The sequence below is a fragment of the Phaethon aethereus genome (assembly GCF_964289735.1).
Source record: "Phaethon aethereus genome assembly, chromosome: 9".
Taxonomy (NCBI): Eukaryota; Metazoa; Chordata; class Aves; order Phaethontiformes; family Phaethontidae; genus Phaethon; species Phaethon aethereus.
The window spans coordinates 23,156,271-23,178,377 of NC_138585.1; the positions used below are offsets into that span (position 1 = coordinate 23,156,271).

Here is a 22,107-nt window from a genome sequence, read left to right on the forward strand (position 1 = left end):
GCGTGTGTAACGCACGTGTGCGCACGGGGCCGCAGGCACAGCCACGGTCGGACGCGTGTGCGCAGGTGTGTGTCTGCACACACGCAGGTAGGAGCGTGTGCACGCGTGGGCGTGCGGCCGGGTGGGTGCCCGCGCCGCCCTCACGCACCGTGCGGCAACGCCTGCACAGACGGACGCGGGGGGAGGGACCGTGGAGCAGGGCACCCCGGGGTGCGGGAGCGGGGCTGCGCCCCACGCCCGGCTTCCCCACGCCGCGCGGACCCCGCAGCCGCCCGGCCGCCGCTCTCCCGCCGTGCCCCTTCGCTGCCCTCCTCCCCACAGCCCCCGGAACGAAACTCGTCGTGTACCCTTGCAGTGTCGGGCGCGGAGACGCGTCGGCAGCTGCGGGGACCGTGGCGTGATGTGTGCCCCCCGTCCCCCCCGGCCTCTTTTTCCTGTAACTTTGCCTCTTTTTCCTGTAACTTTCCCCCTTTTCCCCCTCTTTCTCCATCCGCTCGGGGGGGGTCGCGCGTGGGGTGTCGCTCAGAGCAGCAGCGTTTATCGGGGGGGCAGCAGCGCGGCTGCTTCTCTCAACCTGCTGGCACAGACAAATAAAGAAAATTAAGCAGAATCCGCTGAAGACTTGCACAAGTGTATTCTTAGAAAAATTATTTGCCTCAGTGCAAAAAAAAAAAAAAAGAAAAAAAAAAGGCTGTTTTTATTCGCTTGCCCTACTTTCTTCCTGGGGAGTTTCTGGTTGATTAATGGTGTAAGTGATGGCTCAGCGATATGCAGTGTGGGTGTGATGGGAGCGGGGGCACCGTCCAGCTTAAAAACGGCCCTGGAGCTCTTGTTTCCCCTCTTAGGTGGAACGTGCCTTGGGAGAGAGGTTGCTGAAGCCGGTGGAGTTAATCCAGGCAAGCGGTATCATCTGGGAGGGGAAGGGGGCCCTCTCCTTCTCCCCCACCCCCTGAAAATCAAATTTTTTTTTTAAGATGTGTATTAGGAAGTTATTTGAACTAGGGCACCATTTCTTTTTAAAACTGTATCCACACATGCTTAGGGGGTTTTTTTTTCCTTTTTTTTTTTTCCCCTGTGTTGTGGCTTTTTAATAGCGATGCACACCAGATAGAGTCAGGGTTTTGTTTTCGCTTTAGGAGGAAACGTTATGTTCCCTCCCTGCCCCCCAAGACCCACCGGCAGCTCTGCGAGCAGAGCGGTGCTGGTGTTTCAGGGTAACCGGAGACAAGAGGACCTGAAACCCCGACCGATGGCGGGGTGGGAGCGCAAGGCCGCGTCCCCCTGCCCAGCCGTGTCCCTTTAGCCAGTGGTGGCTGCTCCGGCAGGATGGCGGGGACGGCAGCGGGGCTGCCCACTGCCTGCCTGCCTGCAGGCAGCACCGTGCTGCTGCTGCTTGGACCTCTGCCCCCTCTCCAGGGGAGAGACCAGCTATGGGGCTTTCCTGTAACTGATGAGAGATGCGTTGGTCTGCAAGCGAGGCCAGAATAGGAGCTTAATTTGCCAAGGAACAGATCTTCTTGTAAACTGAGCTCTTCTAGCACTTGGAATGATTGTTAAAGGTCATAAATCCAGCAGATAGGGCAAGAAGCGTGAATCATTCCGCTGGGTCTGAATCAGAAATCAATAGTAAATTTGCTGCCTGGGCACAGAATGTGGCAGGGAGAAGTAATTCCCCCAGCCTTGCAAAATTTCATTTGTTAGAAAAGAAGTGTCACATTGCTGCGGGTTTGTAGATGAGCCTGAATGGAGGAGACGTTGCTCCGGTGCCTACGTGTTTGAAGGGGTGAGGGATGGCTGTGTGAAACGCTGGGAGCAGGTAGTGACTCAAAAAATCTGGCGGAGGGGATGATTTGTTCCCAGCAGCGAGGAAAGGAAACGCTCGGGCCGCTTATCTCCAAGTTTGAGTCACCGAAATGTTCCAGGAGGCTGGGTTTTATGAACATCGAGCAAACGCATGTGAAAAAGGTGGACCTTTGACTGCCAGTTCGCCCCGTCCTTTGCTTCGGCTCCCCTATTCCTGCCAGAGGGAGGAAGGTGGGTTTGCAGGACGAGAGCGCGCGGTTGACGGCTGAGCGCGGCTTGGCACGCCGGAACCCTGCGCGCCGTTGCTCATTTCGGCTGGCCGCCGCCGCTGGCTCCCGGGGCAGGGTTTGTAGGGCTGGGCTGAAAGGTAACACGGAGGCAGCAGGCGCTTCTGCTCCTGCCACACGAGAGTGTATCTTGGCCGCGCCGGCGAGCTCCAGCCGCGGCAGTGCATCTGCTTGACGCGCTGGCGGCGGGGCCGGGAACAAAGCACTGAGTTCTGATTAAAATGCACGGCCTGGCGCATGGAGTGAGCGCGCTTCGGGCTCGCTCCTGCCTTCCTTGCGACGTGTTTCTAACCATCATCGTGCACCGTGCTGATTGCCATGGTACCCGAGCGTCCCCGTGTCGGTGCGGAGGGCTGAGCGTGTGAGGAAGGGCAGGGTGAAGCCTTTGACATCAGAAGGATTCTTAAAATAGAGATCTTCCGGTGGTGGTGCTGGTAATGAGTATTGTTAATGTTGCAGAAAACTGTAATTTAAAATGATGAGGCCATTGAACAGGTAGTGCTGCATATTACACTGACAAGGGGATAAGATAAACTACGTTATAATGTTCTTTTGTACGGGCTGGGAGATATTTTTGCTAGTCCACTCAGCATGTTTAATAGCCGAATGACCTGGCAGCGCTATTAGCAGAATAATGATTAACACGGGGATTCGCACAGGCTGTTGACAGCCGTGTTTGAGAAGCAGATTTTTGCAATAAAAGGAGAATGAGCGTGAGGAGGGGTGCAGTAGGCCATGCTCTCTGGTGGTAAATGCACAGCTCATCCCAATAGCGGAGCAAGCAGGAAGATGGGGCTGGGTTTTGGGGGTTTTTGACTCTTTTTTTTTTTTCTTTTTTTTTTTTTTTTTTGTCTCGGCGAATGCAGGAGCCTGTTGCCTTTTGCTGAAGGCAGTGGCCTTGATCCTTCTAAAATATTCAGGTCAACAGCTCTCCTCTGCTGCACCTGCCCGCAGGGATGGGCCGCGGGCTGAGGTCTGGGCGGTGGGCTCTTCACAGTAGCTGCCACAGCTGGATGCACTTGGGGCGCTTTGCAAGGTGTGTGGGAGGTGACCAAAGCTCTCCGGGAGGAAAACCTTTCTCAGGAGGCTGAAACCCCCTGGGGTGGGACGGGCTTGGGGCAGGCGAACCTCCCGGCTCGCAGCTGCGCCTTGTGGGCTTGGCGGGGGGCTCGCCCTGGGCTTGGGTCCCAGCTGGAGGCCGGGGGCTTGCGAGGCTCACCTGGGTTGTCTGGCTTGGCTAAGGGTCTCCTGCAAGCCTGGGAATTTAAAAAGAGCCTTTTGGGGGAAGGAGTGTTTTCTTCATCTACCTGGACGTTACTTTTGTTTTGAACTCATTAACAAAACCCAAGCTTTTGTTATTTACTTCAGCAAAGTGCTGACCCTGCACTCTCTGGAAACTGGATCCTAAAATCGTTAGTTGTTTTGGAAATGCCTGGCCTTTAATGCTCAGGCTTGGAGAGGAGACTTAAGGAGCCGGTGGGTATTAGCTGTTGCTGGGACGAATTGGATGAAACCCAAAAATGTCACTACTCTTCCTTTAGCTTTGCTTTGTACAGTGAAGTTTCAGTGGCCATTTGTTTGCATTAGTTGATCGTTGTCAATGAAGATAAAAGCTTTCATATTAAAAACAAACAAAGAAAACCAACACAAAACCCAAACAAACCTGCTGTCATTGTCCTGTTTCCAGAACTTCATCAGTTTATGGCATATTTCAGCATCATTAAAGATTTAGGAGAAGTTCTAATGGGGAATAAGCACTGCAAGCCACCACTCCAGACCGTTATCCTGGCAGCATTATGCTAGGTTTCTTCTTCCAGCACCTTTTAAAAAACTCTGTAGCTCAACAGAATTTGGGCAGCTTTTGCAAAGGTCATCTTTCTAAACAGAAAGAGGAACAAGTTTGACTTCTGGAGATTAAAAAAAAAAGACCTGAAAAGCTTATTGATTTGTGCTGTGTTTTACATGATATGCTACCATGCAAAATTTGGGATGTATCTTCAACAAATAAATATATATATAGCCACAATTCCTGACACTTCATCTGTCCTCTTCTGGTGTGATTCGGTGCACGTGTAAGCTATGGACCATGACCGTGTCCATGAACTTTGTGTATTTTTGAGCCCTTTTTTTTTTTTTAACCCATGAAACCTTGGCAGCACAATCCTGGTCTCTGAATCATCTCAAAGGGATGACAATGTCCAACTCTAAGCCTTTTTTTCTGCATCTCACTTCATTCCTTGAGCCAGAAGTGCTGATAGGGGTGCAAACACTTACCTTCTACACCTGCATGCATATTCTTGTGTGTGTGTTCTGTCTAATCCTTCTGCATGGCTGATTTTTATTCCCTCACCCCCACCTTTTGGAGTTGTGCAACCCAGATGCTGCTCATCTGCAGTTCTCCACGCATCCTTCATCACTGGTGCTGTGCTGGCTTATCCTCATCTTTGGAAATCTTCCACAACATGAAAGTGTACGGTGTTTTTTAAAGGCATGGAGAGTCTCTCTGTTCTCACTAGTGTTCCTGTGCTGGTCAGCTATAAGAATTACTAATTTGGAGTGAATTTGTAGCAAAACATGTGCTCGAGCAGGTTGACGTTTGAGCATGAGCATTTTGTTGAATGAAGGTTTGAAGCCACAAAGTTATTTGATTGGTGTGTGTATTTAAAATAAAGTGTCTGATTTTTTTAATCCATGCAAGAAAGAGTAGTTAGAGAAGGCTTTTATCCTTGCTACGTGACGGTAGTTTTTCTCTGCCAGGCTCTAGTAGGTGTAGTGGTGCAGTTTGTATGGGTCGTCGGGGAGATGGTTTCCAATTGATCTGTACGTAAATCTCCAGGAATGAATCACACAGTGAAGGAAGGGGTGTCCTTGGAAGCCGTCGTTCACGTGGGGCCAGGTCACACCGAAGCTGCTATCGCCTCCGGCGCGCCGGCTCCGAGCTGCTCTCTGCAAACCCTCGCCTGACTCCTCCTAATGCACCCCAGTCGCTTTGTGAGGGTAATTATAGGCATCAGCGGGAGTTCTCTGCCTCCGACCTGCAGGCCCAGGACGGAGTATTGATCCCTGTCTTGTTTCTTCATGCCCCAAATATAAATGGGGAGAATCCTTTTAGATTTCCCATGCTTCCTCCGGTAAAAAGCTAGAAAGAGGCAAAAGGGTGCAGGCAGTGGAGGAGCAGCATTGGTGAAAGCTGTTGAATTTTGGAGGGTGGTGTTGAGGGTTCAGGGACCTGCCTCCTGAAGGCAGTTTCCCATCCAGGGGTACCCAGGGAGGGTACATGCCGTTCCCCCTCTTGCTGCCGGCCGCAGAAGAGACCAGAAGCGTTGCAGGGTGCAGCGCAGGCCCGCGGCAGAGCTGGGAGCTGGCACCGTTCCTTCTGCCGAGGCTTTGGCTGACTCTTCCTCCCTGCCGGCGTCGGCCCCGGCTGCTCTGCAGGTGCCCCGCTTGCCCGCGAGAAGTGTAGAGCCTCCGTCACACGAGGTTTGCACTTGCTGATGCTCAGGCGTCGTCTTCGTTACCTTTCGCGCGGCCGCTAAAGCAGGCTGTAGGCTTCAGGTTGAAAACCACCAGCCTAAGTCACCGATAGCTCCGTTAAGTGAGGGGTTGCATTTCCCACTTACAAAGCTGGTAGCTTTGACTTCTTCCCCATCCGCTCCTCCTGTCCCCTTTTGTCACTCTGAACCGTGGCTGCGCATCGAAACCGATGGGCTGTCTGCTCTGGGCTCGGGAAAACAATTTATATAAGTGAAGTTTGACGTTCTGCCTGTAAATCGCTTACGATTTCTAAAGGAGGATTGTCTAACAAACATGGTCGATGGAATTGGAGACTCCCCCCTTCTCCGCGTCCCCCCTCCATGGTGGTTTCGAGATGAGCCCCGTGAGGGGCCGAGCATCCCCCTCCCGCAGAGGGATGAGGATGCCTAGCACGTAGGGCCCCGGCCCTGGGATGCTCCTGCAATGGCTCCTTAGTGAAAGGAGAGGAGAAGCCGCCAAGGTTGGAAAACACTGATAAGAAGTTGAGTTGGAACTCGGTTATATCTCCCTGCAGGCCTGATTTTATTTTGTAACGGCGAGTCAGAAAACCTTCAAACCTTCCTCCCCTTTGATTGAGAATGTTGCTTTTCCATGTTAATTTTCTGCTGTGCTTGCCAGAAGTTCAAGGTTGCGTGTCGGTAGTAAATGGTGGATGATTGTAATCAGGCGGGCAGCGCTGGAGTATCCAGACGCGTCTTGCGTAGCTGAGAACCGACATTTCCTCCTTCCATACGAGGTGAGCGAACAGCGCGTGCTGCCCTGCGCTCAGCTGCCCGCTTACCCCGGGCGCAGCAGAAGGCATGGCTTTCACTCCGCTGCAGAAGCCCCGTTAGATACTAACGGCTTCGTGCAACCACCACCCTCCTGCCGGTCAGCGAGACCGGGGCGGTTGACGCCGTCCTGACCACCCTGCGCCCGCGCAGCCGTGGCCTCTGGCTAGCGCGGTAGCCGCTCGGTTTGCGCGGCGGGCCGCTGGCGGAGCATCGCTCTTCGGAGCAGAGCGTCGGCGGTACGAGCTAACATCCTCTTGGTTTGAAGCGCCGTCACTGCAGCGAGGCTGGGTGGATGCCTGTCTGTTCACGTGAGCGCACGTGTGGTTTTCAGCTTCAGGGTGCATGAAACCTTTTGTTACAGTTCTTGCTTGCTTCCTCCAGCAACAGCATTTCAGAGGGCAGCGCAACATAAACTGTTCCGAAAGCAGCACTTTTTAGAAGCCAGAGGTATTGCCTAGGATGTATATTCCTTTACAAACTAACAAAGAATCAAAAATTTAATTTAGGTGGATGATACTCCCCCCCCCCCCCCCCCTTTAAAAAATTCTCTTTGCTCCTGATTTTGAAACTCAGCAGGAAAAAGCCTATTGCCAGCTGAGTCATGTGTTTAGTGCATGGCAGAAGTGACTTTTTGGGACCATGCCCTTCATCTGCTGGATGGAGACTTTAGGATTCATTGGAGGTGGTAGAGCCTTTGCCGAGGAAGAGATCGCACAGCTTGAATCTAATAAAATATGTCTAATAACAGCTGTAGCGTGCTACAGAAATACAAGAGATCAAAGCGTCGGAGGCATTTATTTTCATAATTTGTGGGTCAGATCCTTGCAGGACTAATTGGGTGCTGTTTGATGTCCAGGCAACAATAGAAATCTCTCTGTAAATCAGAATATATTTGCCTTTTCCTTTCTCTTTCGTACACAAGCATAAAAGCTTAGTACGATTTTGAGATAAACTGGCAAAAGCGAAGGTACAGATCTCCTCCCTACCTCACTGCTGTCTTTCTGAGATGTGTTGCATGGCCATATAGCAGGTACAGTGACCCAAACAACTGCATTTACCTGGTGGCTGGTGGTCCCTCTGCAGTCGGTGCTGCGGGAGCATGAACCCTTGCTGGTTACTGCCTGCTGCGCTTCTGCTGCCCGAAGCTCGAAGAAGGTGAAACCAGAGAACGGGCTTTGATGGTGCAGTTTGTAAGATCCCTCCAGTTGCAGCTCACTAGTCATGATATCCAGGTGGTCCCTCAGCCTTGCAGGTGGTCACCCCCAAAACACAGCAAGTCAGATGTGTGATGTGCGTTGTGGGGGCACTTATGAAGTTCTTTTAAATATATATATAAAAAAATTAAGATTATATAAACATAAGTGTGGATCTCGCTGTTCCCTCTTGAGCAGAGTGGGACAGAGTGGCTAGTGTGCCTATGACACAGCTTGTGTCTCTGTGCCTGGCACGTAAACCTTCCTCAAAACACGAGCCAAAATTGTCCAAGCTACTCGTTTACAAGGGAGCTGTTGAATGAGCCGTAGACCTGTTGTTGCACGTGAAACCTGGCTGGAAAGGTTGTTTTTGTGTTATGTCTTCCTGCTGAATACTCACGGGCCGGGGGGGGGCTTCTCTCGTGTGCCTGCAGATGCCACCATTTTGGGAGGAAAGAAGGATGGGTGTGCAAGGAAACTGTGCTCCTGGAGCAAAACCAGAGGCCAAGGCAACAAAATTAAAAGGGCTTTTAAATGGGTTTTCTGGCTATGCAGACAGGCTGTCTTCACTGCAGTAAATCTTCAGCCTTTACGTATTGATTAGCTTCAGTAAAGAGGGTGATGATTCTGCTCTTCTGTTGCTGTTCTGTGGGGGTCGGTGTGTCGGGGTGGCTGGAGAGGCTGTAATGGCTAAATGGGATTGCAGCAGCGGGGGCGGTTTACAGCTGCTCTCCGAAGTGAGCCTTGCGGCCAGCGTGGCTCTGTTTGGCTGCCCCAAGTATGAACGCAGGGTGCTCCGCTGGTCACGGGACTGGTCATGGCCGTGGCTGCTAACGGGCCAAGCTGCCTTCCCCGAGCCGGGCGCGCTGCAGCGGCCGTGCCCTGCGCTGGAGGGGGTGCTGTCTGCTCCCGCTTCACCGGCTGGGGGGCTGCGGTGGGCCCGTTTTGGGCGGGGGGGAGTGAAGGCAGCAGGAATGGAGGGGAGAGGCTGGCGTCCCGTGGAAACGTGGGGCTGCTTTGGCTAGCCGCTGGCTGACAATGGCTCCTGTTCTACTTGCCCTGCTCATGGCTTGTAATAGTTTCTTCAGTATTGACGTGTAGCTGGGCGTAGTTCAAAGTGATTTTGTGCGGTGGGCATTGCCCCGAGAGCACTTGGGAGGCAATGACATGGTCTGGCAGCCTGAAGGTGGTTGTGTTTGAGCACTGGGCAAGCCCCAGCTCCTTGGAAAATCGTCGTGGTAAAGTATGAACAAAGTAGGAAGGTGCCAGGGACAGAAGCTGCTTGTCCCTGTGGAGCAGCGTGGGAGGAGGGGTGGAATGCTCCTTGCTTTAGATATTAGATGCTGTAGCTTGAAAAGCCATCCAGAAGGCTTCCCGTTGGCGTGCCCAGGTTTTGTGACAACTATACCGCGGAGGAAGAGCTCTTCCAGAGGCAGTTTGGGCCATGAGGTGAAATCCCAGGTTGCTCTGGGGGCAGTGGGTGGAAAGATAGGATGGAGCAGATGTAAAATTAGCATAACAATATACTTTTAATTCGACTTGAAGGAAACAATTGAAGACTAGTTGTCGCTTATGATGGTGACCTCTGCCAAGATGACTCATGCTGCAATATAATATGAGTCACTTGTTAATGGTGGCCTGTTAAGGAGAAAGTGCCAAATCCTGGTAACTTCTTCACAGTGCGATGTAAAAGCCAGGGTGAAGAAGGGTGTTCAGGATATTGTTGGCTAAAAATAGCTGATACTTAGGAGCACTGAAGCACCTTGACTCGGCTCTGGGGGGCTCTAGGATGAAAAGGCAAAGGCCCTGAGCAGAAATGCTACTTCTTCTTTGGCCTTGGTTCAAAAGAGCCACGCAACACACTTTGACCTCTCCTCCCCAGCCTTCTGCATTGACGTGATGTTGCCCGAGGGTGGAGACCCTTGATATCTCGCCTGCCTGCCTGACAGCTCAGCTGGCCAGAGGGCAAGTGCCCGCTGGTGGGAGGGAGGTGGGAAGGCGCTAAGTTGTGCAGTGAGCACGGAAAGCCATGGCCACCGTTGCAAAGGTCATTCAGCAAGGGCTTAGCACAGGGAGGGGGTCTTGGGGGCGGCCTAGCTGATGGGAGAGCAGGATGGTAGGAAGAAGGTCCTCCATGGAAAGGTCCCTGGGGTGCCACTGAGGGGGAGCCCTGGGCTGCAGACCTGCATTTAGGAGCTTGGGGGCTCGGGGAGAGGGAGGCGAAGAGCCAATAGTCTGTGGCCACGTTGTCCCCTGCAGTGAGGGCTTTGCCAGGCGCAATCTCGCTGTGAGCTCCTCGCCTCTAACATCTGCCAAATGGGTGCAGGATGAGGAGTTTTTTATGGCTGTAAGGAACCTGCGGTGCTCCTGTAGCAGTTGACTTGAGCACTCACTTGTTAATCATCTACTAGCGGTCTTAAATGCTTCCTCATATTGAGTGAGTGTTTTTTCCTCCATAAGTGAGGTTTTGCAATCCACAGAAGAAAGCGAGAGCCTGGTGCGAAGGCGCTCGTGACCAAGGGCAGGAGCTCACCGAGAAGCTGTAGGTGGACTAGCTCCTGGGCTCAGCCTGGGGGTTGGTGCCCCAGGCACGCTCTTCTCTGCCCTTTCACGTAGCAGAGGGGCAAGAGGAAGGTAAGGCAGAGGGGCACCTTGCTCCTGGGAGAGGGATTCTAACTTGTCAAAAACCTGATGATTTTGTCTCCGGTCATGAAATCCTGTGGAGTCCTGGCACCAGAAGTTAACTTGAGAGAAGAGTATTTTTTTCCTAGATCTCATAATTGTAGAGAAGCGAAGGAAAAAAAGGCCTTCCTAAAATACCGCAATCCAAAGGGCAAATAGAAGACCCCAAGTAGTTTATTGACAATTCACAATTAAACACAGCAATAGATATGTGAGGCCTTGCCTTCTTTCTTCCTCAAGTGATGCATCACAACAGCCAGAGATCCCTGCGCTGCTTCTGCCACGCTTTCGTTTTCTGGGTGAGGAGCTGTCTGCCTCCACTGTCCCTCACCTCTGCCACCTGCTTCAAGGTGTATCTTGTCCTCTGGCCCTTGTCTGTCTGCAGTCCAGACCAGACTACCAGATCTTGCTGCCTTCTGCAGCACTGTTGTGGTTCTCAAGGAGATAAGAGGATGGTGGCGAAGAGCTGTGGAGGAAGGTTGAGGCTTGAGGAGAAGAGAAGGGATGGACGTGAAGGAGCTTTGCACCCAGATGTTGCTGTCAAGGCATTGAATGTACAATGCACTGCAGAAAATTGTGTCGTACCTTAGGAACAGATCTCCCTGAAGGACGGAGGAACGTCTCTTCCTGAAAATAAACTGCCAGCACAGTGGGACCCAGATCTTCTACATATCTTCATTTTGTCTTGCTCCTTTGACAATTATCATCCTCTCCTTTTGCACGTTCCCACCGTTAGCATGGTGGTCCCGCCGCTGTGGCGGCTCTCGGGTGCTCTCATCGTGCCTCTCCTGCCGTCCGTGTCAGCTTCAGCACCAGAGGGGACCCGCAGGGAGAAGGGGTTTTGCTCTTTGGTAGAGCAAACCAGTGCTGTTCGTTTTCACTGAGCAGCTGGATGCCAGGCGATGTCCAGACCGGCCCTTCGACCTGGGGGTGCCCCGGGAGGACCGCAGTCTCTCTGCCACGAGTGGAGTTGGGGTTGCTGCGTTGGGGTGGAGCGCTACAGGCTGAAGGATGGCTGTGCATCACGACTTACATGTGTTCAGGTCTGGGAAGGTGAAGTGTCCTGTACATGGAGACCTGTGTTTCCAAGGCGTACCAGCTCGCAACCTCCGAGAAGCAGGTGGAGTAAAAGCGTGACACTTCTGAATGGCAAAGGCTTTGTCATGTGGTTCAAAAGGAGGGACGCCTTGTGGGTGGACAGACCGTACAGCCCAAAAAAATGAAGCAGTGTGGTTGACAAGAAGAGATGGGACGTAAGCGCAAGTCGCTTTCTCAAGACCCTTTCACAATAAGTTGTGGTTTTGCTTTTGCCGGTTGACGTGTCCCCTTCCGTGCTGCTGGAAAAAAACCTGAGTGCCTGTGCAGAGGAAACGTCCTCGGGAGAAGATGCAAGAGCCTTGCTCATTATCAGAAACGAGTAAAACTGCTCCAAGCTAATCTGGCTACCTAAAAATAGAAGTGGTGGTAGGGGGAGGGACTGTCTTCTGTGTTCGTTTGCCCTTGATTTTCGTGACCTTTTGCTGCTCTATATTATGTGTCTTATAGGGGAGACTGTGTGTCCTGGTACACTGGAGCATTTCACAAGAGCACGTGCTCGTCTCGGAAACCATCGGGGCGGAAGGCTTGGGAAGGTTGCTCAGAGTCTAGCAGTTAACTCGCCAAGTGCAGTTCTTCAGGTTCATTCCCTCACTCTCGGGCTCCTCGCAGGTCCCGGGCCTCTCCCTTGGTGGGATCTTGAAGCCTGCCCTGGGGCAGGTCTGAAAAGCGATGTGACTGGCGGCCAGGCTGTGGGGTGGGATGGATCCCTGGTGCTGTGAGGCGGTGGGAGCCGGGAACGTCCGTCAGATGTGCATCTCGCCAGAGAGACTCGTGCCTCAGCTGAAGGTCGCAGCATCTGCTTTGCAGTTCAGGGAAAAAAAAAATTTAAAAAATTACTTATGAGACTTAATTACTGTGTTATTGTTATTCAGCATTTAAACCCCAAGTTTCATAACTGCCTTGTGATAGCAGCATATTGGCGTTTATGTTCTTTGTCAGTATTATGCAAGCAGCTCACCTTGTGAGCTTTCTAATGCTCCCCTTCTGTTTCTCAATGAGTCCATAAAACCTCCTCTGCTTTCCATTAATTATGGAACAATAGGATATTTTTCTCTTCTCTTTTTAAAAGAGCTGAGCTTTTCTTTTTTTTTCTTCAAGTTCTTGAGCCAGCTGCTCCTTTGAGACCTTTCTGTTCTGTGTAGCTAGACCAGAGCGGACATACCTTGTGTCCTTCACTGCACTGTCTTTTGCCATTCGGGAGGAAGCAGGAGGTTTGTGGACCCGTACTAGCAGCAAAGGTCTTGCTGTACTGGAGCAGCCCCAGCTGGTGCCCTGGGGCTGTTGCTGGCGCTGGTGCGGTTGATGTGGTCTACCTAGAAGGTTAGCTGAGGCAACTGGGAGAGATGGAAACAGGCTGGGATGGGATGACTTTCCTCCCTTCCCAAAAGAGCCGAAATATTACCTTGCTTGTCAATACTCAGTTGTTTTCCAACTGGAAGTTTCTATTTAACACTAGAAGAAGCCCTTCCTGCACCCCACCGAAGCACCTGGAGTGCCGGCTGCGGCGGCAGTGCCGGGGCGCAGCGGAGCGGGAGCCGTGCTGTAAGTGAGGCCCCGGGAGCCGTCTCTGGTCTTGCCCGTGGGAGCATCTGTGCGGGGTCTGGATTTACCCCATCTCCACATCCAGCTTTTGTAGGACAGTGAGAGCAGACGTCTGGTTTTCCTTCGGAGTCAGCCCAGTTCTGCCAGTCAGTGGCATTCGGAGCAAGGCTGGGAGAAGGGAGGTGGTGCCGTTCTGTGGCGGTGTTGCCTGTGGGGTAGTTCTCCATGTGACCAGCTGGAGGTGGTGGGGTGTCTGGATACTCTGGTGGAAGAATCCTGCAGGATTTCCTTGACTTGTAGAGACCCAGAATTTCATTTCTTCTCTGAGCTTTCTCAGGAAAAGAGAATTGTTGAGTTGTAATTCTTTCCCTCTACAGGGAAGAAAAACAATTTCTCCCTAAGCACAGGAGTGGAGGGCAGTTTGCCTGAACGCACCGAAGAGGATGTGTCTGCAGGCTCCCTGGCCAGTGCTGCTTTTCCACTCTTTCATACTTCGCTTTACATACACATCCGGAGCTGCGTAACTCTTTTCAGATGCTAATGAGGAGTTTATAGATAAGATCCCCTGTGAGGAAAGGAATGCTAGGAGAGTCTCATAGCAGGGGAAATCAAGGTGAGGAGGGGTCAAGCATCTTCTCTAGATTCACTTGCAGGCAATGGAGCCCTGGCAGGGTTGGGAGCAGAAGTCAAACCCTCTGGCCTCTTGTCCTGTGCTGTAGCCATTAAGCTATGCTCTCCTAAGATTAGATAATGTGTTTCTGGTCTCTGCAAGACTTAATGAGCAAATGCCTTTGAATAAATGCTTTTTTTTGAATACTTGCCAACACAGAGTGAGGCTTGGGACAGGAGGGAAGGGAAATAACTTGCAGGTGTCAGCTTTCAGGAGGGAAATCAAGATGGGGAGATAACACCCAACAGGTTAGAGTTCTTGGACGAACTCAGTGGTGAGGATCACATCCTGCGTCTCTTTCTTGAGTAAGTGATGTGGGGAACCCAAGGTGCGACCGTGCTGCCAGCAGCCTGCCACGAGTTTCGGCATCACTGAACAATCTGGGTCTCTGGCAGTGGTGAGGTGCAGTGCTGGGGTTTGTTTGGGCCCTGGGGTAGATGCTAAAGTTAACAGGGTTAACTTTGTGCCTGAATGTTGGGGTTCTTGATGGATGCAGTGGCAGAACTCTGAATTTTCTTACAGTGTGGATTGTAGTAGCACAGTATTTGGTATCACCCCAACCGAAAAGTCCATCCTGGCTTTAGAGCACTTGCAGTCTGAAACACTGATAGCTGAACTGGCTTCCCAGCGTAATGAAATACTCCTTTCCAGGAATTTCCAGAATTTCCAGGAATACATCAGGTCTTCAGAGGAGGAAAGGATTACAAGGGCATCTTGCTCTCATAGTAATTTGTCTTCCTCGCTGTAGCCTGGGGCTGTAAGGTGGACCGGAGCTTGGCTGAGCATGCACTGCAGTTGACTTAAAATAAAACTGCTGCAGCTGCCCTCCCCTCTGACCTGCTGGGTCTGCAGGGTGGGGTGAGGTGATGCTGTCTGCCGGGTGCTGCAGGCAGCTCTCAGGGTTTAGTGCTGTTTGTGCTATTTATTTTGCTTTCTGAGACAGCGTGGTGTTGCTGAAATTCTTGCATGGGTTTGGTTTCTGGTTATGAGCACCCTTATCTGCTCCTGTAGCCATTAGCTCTTTGTCTTGCCCACATAGGAAGCTGTAAGTTACTTCATCCGATAAGGCTTTTCTTATCAGCTCTGACGTTTATTGTGTAGAATTCAAATTATTCTAGGAACTACAAAACGGGGGATGGAGCCTGGGAATTACAGCTGAGAAGTTGTGAGCCTCTTCCCTGCGCGAACCAGCGCGTTGTAAATGGAAAGTATGAGTCGCTCCACGTATCAAGCTGGGGCTGAGTTTTTGGTCATGTACCATGTCTAGAAAGAAGCACGTGTCCTGAGATTTCTGTTCCTTTCCTTCCTTTGTGCAGCATCATCAAAATGCTCCTTTGGGCCTTTTAAACTCATCAGCGTGCTTGTGAAATATTCCGAAAAGCTTGGGCTGAGTTTGCATCACTGTCGGTGGGTTGCATCCTTTCCGAGTGGCTTTGATCTTGCTTACTCCGTGCTGAGTAATTTACACTCCTCTCACATGAGCAGCAGCTTCAATGGGTATGCGCCCTCTGAGAGTCTGGCCCTCGCAAGCTCTTGCAGTTTCTCCTAATGGTGTAGCATTTAAATGGTATTAAAGCTGCTTATCTGAGTCTTATGCTTTTTTACAGTCATTAACACCTCTGCAAAGGAAGTGTAAAACTAGTAAGTCAGCTGGTGGCACTTGGCAACGGTTTGAGTGGCTACCTGGAAGGTGGGGAGCAGAGGGTGGGCTCCCGTGCTGGTGAGGGTGTTCAGGAAGGGTGCAGTGCCTGTGGGTGGGGAGCTGGTGCTCCCATGCACGGTGGGGATCACCCTCGGGAGGTCTTGTTCCCCTTCGTCTGGGGGTCAGGGCTTCCTTCTGGGTGGAAGATCTGGCACCTCAAGTTTTTTTGTTGTTTGTTTGTTCCTTTTCTGTGTTTTGTTTCCCCTCCCTGTGATTCCCCAGGGGTCAGAAATGTCCATCTTGACATGTTTGCTGTATCTAGTTTAATGGCAGGTTTCAAGTGACGTTAGCAATTTTCTTTTAAAGGATCTGTGCTATTCTGTTACCTTTACAAGGAGACACTGGTGTTCAAAGGTGATCCTGCTATAAAGCTGGCCTTGTTCTTTACCTTGAACATTGTCCTGTGCAGCAGCAGTGCCACAGTGGGTCGATCTTCATGCCTTCCTCGTGGCCACTGAGAGGTCCCAGTCTTGCTCTCATTGCTCAGTCTGCTGAGCCCGTTGAGTTCTGCGTTGAACCAGTGAATTTATCATGACTAACGTTATGCTGGTAGGAGAACTAAGAGAGGCGAATAATAGCACAGGAAACATGGAAATCAACATTTTTTTCTCCTTGGAGGCTGTAGGTGTAATCCACTTAATATTCTGTGAAACACAAGATTAATTTTCTTCAGTGTAATATATGTGAGGGCTTCTCTTTTTAGTTTGCGGACAGAGGCATCGCTGCGTTGCTAAAGCTGAGGGTGGAGGATTAGGAGGGGGGAAGGATGCTGACCCAACTTCCAGCGGGTTCAGGAACAGTGAAGTCTGGCTAGAAGAGATGAAATTTCTCCTTCTCTCTGGCAGGACTTTTTTGCAAGAAGTGTGGCTGGAACTGGGTGTCTCGCACTGGGATGGCCCCGGTTTGCTCACCAGGCTTTGCTGTGTGGTAGGGTGTCTTTCAACTCTCTGGATGTCTAAAATATTGGGGAATAGATCTGACTTGCTTGGACTGTGTGGTGAGAGTCTCCTGGTGCGCTCCCAGCGCAGAGCCAGTGTCTGCGGCATATGGAAGCCAGCTCGAGCCTTGCACTTACCCTCCTTCACAACATACCTTTACCGTGATTTAAACTTGCAAAGCTTTGTAGAGGTTCCTTTAAAATAATAATAAAACAAAACCCCTGCTCTTTTTCTTTCACAGGATGGAAAGAATGCAGTGACTTGCCAAGCTTAAAGAGGAGTAGATACAGCAGAAATAAATAAATCGAGAGCATTTATTTTAAGTTGACTAATCTGATATGTTCATAGTTTTCTAAAATAAAATCTAGCCCTGGAGAGTTTAGCAAATCAAATAACAATAACGGCAATTAATTTAGGAGCAGTTATGAATGTTTCCCATCCCCTTTTCACATCCCTACACCCACATAATTGATCTCACCACTTATGACTGCGGGCCAAATCCTGGTTGCGGATGTGCAGTTGTCTCTCGTGGGTTGGAGAAGGTGGACCTGAAGAGCTGACCCCATGTCTGAGCATGGGGAAGGGCCCTGGGCAGGGATGAGATGGGCGGCTGGTGGATGCAGGGCTGCTGGGGCACCTTGTGCCTGCAGGAGGGCTCAGTCTGCTGCTGGGTGGGATTTCTCTGTTGGTAAGTCAAGTATTGTGGAATTTTCCACCTGCTTTGTTACCCCATTTTGTACTGGTCTTCATCAGGCTGGTACCTGTGGTCTTACAGGGCTTGCTTTGCTGCTCTGTGCATGTTGCGTTAATGTTTCCAGCCTGCTTGTGTGAACAATAAAAAACCCGAACTGGAGCTCTAGCAAAGAGCGTTCTGCTGGGCAGAGGCCAGATAATGTCACGGCTGGCTCCGGGGAGCAGAGAGCTCCCAAGGCAGGGACACATCACGGGGCTGTGCTTCAACAGGGAGCTCAACCGATGCCGTAAAGCAAAAGGTAGTGGTTGGATTTACGAGGCATCATGGTGACTTGCAAAGCAAACCCAGCGCATCTTCCAGGGATGCCTGTGTGCGAAAAGTCCCTCCGCTTTGTCGTAGCTGAAGTGCTATTGTCATGCGTATATCAGATGAACTAAACTAAGTAATCCTTGCCTCCCACCCCGAGTTTAGTAATTTGGGGCATTGGGTTTTGAAATAAAAAGCATCTCCCTGAATTTACGAGAGTGTTTCACAATGCAAGAAGCCACCAAGAAATACAGGAGTCTTGCTATGGGAGATACTTCATGACATGGCAAAAAATTATTGCAAGTCATTTCAGCAACTGTGGATTGTCCCTGACTTTCAGGCTGGGTTTTTTTAGCGTGCATCAGGCAGGAGCTTGCTTCTTGCTGTGGGACCTTGTTTCCCACTCAGTTTAAGGAAGCTTCTGTCAAGACCAAACCCTCAGACTCCCTGCTGGGTCTGGCATTACTGGAGGCAGCCTGTGAAATGTAGGAAAAAGGTGAGAAGCCTTCCTTCCCCTTCCCCTTCCCCACAACTTGTTAACTCTTGGGTGAGAAAGGTCTTTCCAGATACGAAACACGCAACTTAACATGTATTTGATATTCTTTTAAATAATTTTGCTGCTTTGTAAAGACCATTCTATGAAAAAATGTGTTTATAATGCACAGTTTTGAGAGCTTGTTGAGTTACACTTGTGTGTTTTACAGTGTATTGGCTGCATCTTGCAGAGTTCTGCAACTGGTTGAATGCTCAATAATTCAATGTAATTTGCTCCCCATATTGTCCTTTTTTGAAACTATTGCTTTTGGAGAGTTACCTGATCCTCCCCTGATAACCAGCCCTTGCAGAACCAACCGTAAGGAGCTCATGAAAAGTGACAGGCAGTGGGTAAATTCTTTGAAAAGCACTACATCAGCAGATAACTCCATCTCCAGATGAGCTGTGAAAATTGGACTGGTGTGAGAAACTGGACTGAATCCAGTAGGGAGGTGATGTTTCTCCAGACATGTATATAGGGACTCTGCCTTGTTTTCAACAAAATACTAAAAAGTAATGGCAATCACTTTAAACTGGGATGTAATGATTTCTGATGGGCAAGGCTCTCCACCCACATTCTCACTCTTAAGACCAATGCATAACTCCTGCTCCTGTTCTGTCCAGGTGGCATGGAAGGGTTCCCAGCAGCTCCACAAGACCAAGCCCTCCCAGGTGTGGTTATCTTTGGCTGTAATGCTCATCTGCTGCTGCTGGGTGAACATGCATGGTCACAGCTCTGTCCCAGATGCCTTCTCAGCTCTCCCTTGGCTTTAGGTCTCTCTGAGGCTCCTGGGTGTGCCAGAGTGTATGTTGGTTGTTGCACAGATCCCTGAGGGCTGTAGTCTGTAGGTTGTTGGTGCCACGGTGACACAACCACTTCGTCCCTGTCAACTTTTCGCTGGTCAGCTCAGACCATGTTCTCAACCATAACTTACAAACAGACACAGAGGTGCAAAACCATCCTACTTTTAAAAAGTAAAGGGTTTTAAGATTGCTTTGCCTTTTTTTCCCCTAAATGCATTTGGAAGTGAGGCGTTCTCCCATTTTAAGGCATTCATCTGGCCATAACTCTCACTACAAGGAAGGAGCAAGGCTGTCTTGTCTTGACAAAGGCAATCCCAGATGGCCAACCTCAGCAGCCTCCCGTGAGGGTGGCAGGAGCTGGGATGTCCAGTCTGCAGTGACTTGGAAAGGTGCAAACTGGCTTCTGAGCTGTCACGCCTACAGACATCCGCAGACCAAACCACAAATGTGACCTGCTGTTGGAGACTGAATTTTTGTCTGTGTGCAAGAGAGGGCTTTGCTTTTGGTGTGAGCTTGGCAGCAACCTTGCCTTTCAAAGTGTGCCTCTAGGAGTGGTAAGTTAAGAGGCTGTAGTTCCCGAAACAGCTGCGTCGGTAAGTAATTAAACCAACTCTTCTGAGAACCCATAAACCTTTGACAGCATTTACTAGTAGGTAGCAATTTCAGCTTGATGCAAACATTTTCTGGCTGAGGTGAAACTCTTTATTTCTCAGAGGACTGAGATCTAAACATTTAGGAATAATATCTTACGGGTCTGCAACTGCAGATAAGTGACTTCCAGTGAGGAGAGTGTCCAGCTGCTGTGCTCTAATTGATGTCTGCATCCGAAGAAGTGTGGTACAATGCTAGTAGTGACTTTAGATCTTCTGGGAACTATAGATATGATTTATAATTGGCACTGTAGCTTTTTAGAGACACTGAGCTTAGCCTAACCTTTTATATATTGTCCCGTTGAAGTTGTGTGCTTGAATTAGGCATATGTTGAAGTGGCTGATTGTACTGGGGCTGCATTCATATAACACGGCGTTGAAAACCTCGGGGTTCACTTAGCAGTAGTGCTTTTGCTGGTGCTTCTCGACTGATTGACTTCTAACTCTTCTAGATGAACAGTCTTCTGTGAACTGGAAGGAGGGCTTGTCATACAGCTGCAAACAATTTGTGGAGACCTTCCTGGAGATCTGTGGCAGGTGCTGTAGAGCTTTAAAAATGAGGGAGTATGAGTGTCCAATTTGGAGGGAGTCTGATTTCAAATGAAGAATAAGTAGCATTGTGTTAAGGGGTATTGAATATCTCAGTCAGCATCTTCTTACCATAGTGAGACTCAGTGGAGGCCAGATGTTGATCTTCATTAGCTTCAAGTCAAAACTCGTTGCCTCTTGCTTGAGTGACATCAGGATGAGATGGAGTCACCTGGTTGGTAGCAGTGCTTAGGTCAGGTGTTTGAAGGAATGGAGAGGAGGCTTGGACCCTTCTTGTTTTGATTAGTGTAAGTGTGTAGCTTGTGGATGGCTTTTCCTTAGACGGGGCTGCTCCAGTGTGCCCTGTTGGGGGAAGGTTAGATTAATATGTCAGTGTAGTCATTGCTGTCCTCTACTGGTATCACTACTGCATCTTGAGCTGTGGGGCTCACTGTCTGCAGTGTTATGAATGCATCATCTTGGTTTGGTAAATCTATTTTGAGGTCTGTACATGTTCCTTACTGGTGTGGAGCTCCCATGTTTCATATTTGTAGAGGGTGTACAGAATGGCTGCTTTTTCTGTTGACGTGGTAGGAAGGAGAAACTAGGTCTGAAGAACTCTAATTTTGTGTGTGCAAGTGCTACTCTGTGAGCAGGAAATCTGGAATAGGTCAATGTATTGTAGCTTCATTGGCTTGGCCTCAGCAGGACCGAGTGGGACTGGGCTGTGTATGTGCATGGTGGATTTTTTCCTTTTCTTCCTTTAGTAGCAGTGTTGGCTATACCTTTGCTGGCTGGTGGCTACAAATCCACACTTACATCTTCAACTATTACCTGTTCAATTTAAGAAGTAATCCAGCTTTATTGACTGAAAAGTCCAATGTAGTGATTAGCTCTTATTTAATTTTGCTGTTGCCAACTATTGGCAGGTCTTAACATCTTGGAAGGGAGAGAGATGCGTGTGTGGTGGCTGGAGCTCTACTGCAGCGAGAAGCTAGGGAGAGGAGCATTGGAGACCCGGGAGAGCTAATTTATGGTTTAGGAAGAGGGAGATGGGCAGAGCACAGAAATGGCTCTCCATAGGGTCTGGAGGAACCGCTCCTTGTGAGATGCTGGAGAGGAATGATTCAAATAGATGTGTAAACAGGCTTCTCTCGGCTGTCAAGAGGAGAAATTTTTCTCCTGTTAATAACTTAGGCTTGACAACTGTTTTTCTTATCATCTATAGGAGTGTTGTTTCTTGACTAACATCTCCGTTTAAGATGCGGAGCTGTGTGTTTGGGGGTGAGGGAGGACAAACTGCTTCTTCAAAATGAAAACAAAACCCTTGGCGAGTTCCTTATTACTCTTCCAAGTAGAGCAGCTTGTATTGCTTGAGTAGGTAGGAGGTGCGGTGGTAGATGGCATTGATGATAGCTTGTCTTGTGTGTCTCTGGATGGGTGGGCGAAGGAGGGGAGAAGTACCAAAGCTAGGAGGAGAAGATATGAGCTTAAGCAATCCCCATGAGGGCTGAATAGCATCCAGTAGTCCAGCGTGGTTCTGGTTCATTACTTGGCTTAAAACCAAAGCAAAACACCTAAAAAAAAAAAAAATACCTGTGCAGCCTGTTGATTTCTCCCCCCCCACATTGCTTTAATTAATGGGCAGGCTTAGGGCTATGTCTGTGTGATGGGAAGGCAGTGTTTGAAGCTCAAAAAGGTAATGTCCCCAACCTCTTCTTCTGGAAGTTCCCAGTAACTCGATCAGTATTTTGTTGCCTTGGCCTTTGCCTTCCTGCTTTCCTTGCTGTTGTCTGCAGCTGTATTAGCAATGCTCTCCTGGCTGGTGCAGTCCATCTCCTATTACTCGCAGGGCGGTTAATGAGAAGTGCCTTGGAGATGGAGACAGCTAGTTGATCACTAAAAAGCAACTGTGTCTTCAAGTACTCTTCAATCCCCTCCATTTTTCTCCAAAGTACATGCAGCTTGGGGTAGCTTCCCCAAGCTGATCTGGGCCTTGTTTTCTCAAATCATACAAGTGCTTCAATTCCTGCTGTAGAAACCTGTGTAGCGGTATAGCAACATGGGTGGGTTGATGTGTCTTCAGAAGGAATAGCAACTGACTTCTTAGAGCTTGAGGTTACGCGGTTCCTGATGCCTGGGAGGTGTGCATGGCTGTCTACAGAGCTTCTGACTTTGCTGACATGAAGGGTGGCTTCACAGAGCGTGGCCCTGCTTGGGCATTTGGCCTTGGGAAACAAAATCTGGGCAGATATTTAGGATGTGAACTAAGGGCTTGATCCTTCGTTTCTTATACTTGTTCCTCATAGTGATGTTTTGCATAATCAGAAATAACGCTACTCTGATGACAATTTTGCACATCGAATTGT

At 49.9% G+C, this 22,107-nt stretch overlaps 1 protein-coding gene across 8 annotated transcripts in view; it reads left to right on the forward strand.

Moving 5' to 3' along the window:
• The window catches only part of TNIK (TRAF2 and NCK interacting kinase), a gene marked incomplete at its 5' end in the record, with an annotated part of 164,796 nt that overhangs the window by 282 nt on the left and 142,407 nt on the right, over positions 1 to 22,107 (forward strand). The window lies entirely within an intron of this gene.